Consider the following 3189-nt stretch of genomic DNA (forward strand, 5'->3'; position numbering starts at 1 on the left):
TTTCAGTCTTCTTTGATGCGACGATCCAAGAGTTCCTCTCCTGCACTAACTTCTTCGTCTGAGAGTAGCCCACTATGTCCTGAATTATTTGTTACGTATTGAAATCTCTGTCTTCCCAGACAGTTTTTACTCTCTGCTCTTTCCTCTACTAACAGAGACGGCAGTCCTATCATCCAGTCCCGTCCTTCTTGGTGGTGATTTCCGTACTTCCTTTCTTCACCGACTCTGCAGAGAATCTCCTCATTCCTTATCCTATTACTCCACTTTACTTTCAACATTCTTCTGTCGCAACACATCTCAAAATCTTCGATTCTCTTCTGTTCCAGTTTCCCCCTCTCCATGGTTTATAATGCTGTGTTAAACAGGTACATTCTCAGAAATATCTTCCTCAAATTGAGGCCTATGTTTGATATAAGAAGTCTTCTCCATGAATGCCTTCTTTGCCTCTGCTAGTTTGCTTCTTATGTCCTCTTAATTCATCCGTCATAGGTTATTTTGCTTCCAAGATAGTACAATTCCTAAACTTCGTCTACATTGTGATCCTTTATTTTGATTTTAAGTTTCTTGCTATTCTCATTTCTGTTACGTATCATTACCTTTGTCTTCTTTCTGTTTAATTTCAGTCCATGTTCTGTACTCATTAGACTGTGCATTTCCTCCAAAATGCCCTGTAATTCTTCTTTACATTCACTGAGGATGGCTACGTCGTCAGCTAATTTTATCATGGCTATTCTTTCAGCCTTAATTTTAATACCACTTTTGAATGTTTCTATTATTTCCGTTATTGCTTCTTCGATGTGTAGATTCAATAGTTGGGGCAAAAGACTGCATCGGTGTCTTACGCTCTTTTTAATTTGAGCACTGCGTTCTTTGTCTTCCAGTTATATTGTTTCCTCTTCATGCGGGAATGTAGGACGAATGTATACCTGACCCCGACTCCGACCTCGTACCCTAATTCATTGCACCTCTGTATTCTTTTATAATAACACCATAAGCACATGTATATCTATTTCTTGTCTGTGTGCTACAACGAACTGCATTCCATTAGAAACGTGGAATGCACTCAACGACTGTGATATGGCTTTCAAAATGATTGCGAGCAGAAATCAGTCATCGATTCTTTTCTAGATTTATTGAAGCAGATTCAGATTTCGCCTAGTAACTAGCCATTACTATACTATTATACTGTGCCCTGACAATGTACTCCTTGTATTTCTCGGCTAGTAACTAGCCCTTACCAGAGCTAAAAATTCAAGTATACTATTTCCCGACTATATACTTCTTGTGTTCTTATCACCGGTAATGATTAGTTACTTGCCGAAACCTGAATCTGCTCTAATAAAGCTAGAGAGGAAACGCCGACTGAGTGCTTCTCTCTATAATTTTGAACGTTTTACCATTTTCTTGTATAACTTACTACAAGAGATTGGTTTCCTGTAACTTAACAGTTCCTGTGGACGATCTTGTCATGAATGGATGGAGGTAGCTGTTACCAGGAATAGAAACGAGTAAAAGATATGTTTTGCTGGAAGCATCACCAAGAACGCGAAACTAAGAATGAAGGTGGATGACTTGACCACCCAAGAACATTGTCTAACCAGTGAAAACTACTAGTACAATTGTCCCTCTTGGTTGTCCCTCCAAGTGTCTTAAAGAGGAAATTCCTACAAGTAACGCTAAAACATACACTGTGAGATCAGGGGATGTTTTCTGTAACCAACGACATCTCATACAAAATTATGAGAGGCGAGTGCACAAAGTGATAGTGGTTTTCCAGCGATAACTCTTCTGTATTGTGTCAGTGAGGCACAGGTCCACTCTAGTTAGTAAGCACAAAAATCGATGATATGAACGAGAAATGTTTTGCTCTGTGAGTAGTGTTCGATTTTTTTGTTTGTGTAGATACACTGAAGAGCCAAAGAAACTGGTACACCGTCCTCGTATCGTGTAGGACCCTCGCGAGCACCCGAAAGTGGACACTACTATTGTATGAAGTAGCGGTGAAGGGAATTGACACCGTGAATCCTGGAAAGCTGTCCATAAATTCCTAAGACTGCGAGGGGAAGAGATCTCTTCTGAACAGCACGTTACAAGACATCGCAGATATGCTAAATAATGGTCATTTCAGGGGAGTTTGGTGGCAAGCGGAAGTGTTTAAAATCAGATGAGTGTACCTGGAACCACTAGCAATTCTGGGCGTGTCGTGTGCTGCTGGAATTGACCAAGTCCATCGGAATGCTCAATGGACATGAATGGATGCAAGTGATCTGTCAGAAAGCTTACTTACGCGTCACATGTCAGAGTCGTATCACTCCAACTGCACACCCCCCTCGCCATCACAGAGCCTCCACCAGCTTGAACAGTCCCCTGCTGACGTGTAGGGTCCAGTCATCAACAGTCCAATACCGGTGTTGTCGGCCATAGGCGAGGCGTAAAGCTTTATGTCGTGCAGACATGAAGGGTACACGAAATCGCTGCGGCCGAAAAAACGTCCTGCGTGAACGACTGAAGGGAATCGTTCAACGAGACAGAAGTGCAACCCTTCCGCAAACTACTGCATATTTCATTGCTTGTCAGCGTGCGAACCATTCAACGAAACATCATCGATATGGGCTTTGACGTTTTACCGGATTCTGATTATTCACGGTACGCTCGTGAAATGGTTGTACGGGAAAATCCCTACTACATCGCTGTCTCGTGCGCCGACTATAAGACAATGTTGAAACTCATTCAGATCTTGATAACCTGCCACTGTAGCTGCAGTAACTGATCTGACAACTGCGCCAGTCACTTGTGGTCTTATTTAGGCGTTGCCAACCGCAGCCCCGTATTCTGCTCAGTATTTGAATATACATGCCTATACCAGTTCCTTTGGCGCTTCAGTGTATATGTTCCATTATTGTGACTATTTGTCTGTTAATTTAAGTGAATTTCTTACCTTTTGTGTCAAACTGGACTATCAGGCACTTCATTAAAACTGCCCATTTTCTTGTCTGAATTAGTTAGGTATGGTGACAACACAACTCATGCTTTCTGTTGGGTGCAGTATATTTGATACCACATTGCTCGCCATAATTTATGATGCAAATGAATATGTGTCCACGTTTTCTCCACAATATTCGTTGTATCATAATGTTACTTGACTCCCATTTCAGATCCTTTTTAGTCTTTCTTTGCCTGCTTAACATT

This window comes from Schistocerca piceifrons, chromosome 6 (assembly GCF_021461385.2).
Source record: "Schistocerca piceifrons isolate TAMUIC-IGC-003096 chromosome 6, iqSchPice1.1, whole genome shotgun sequence".
Classification (NCBI taxonomy): domain Eukaryota; kingdom Metazoa; phylum Arthropoda; class Insecta; order Orthoptera; family Acrididae; genus Schistocerca; species Schistocerca piceifrons.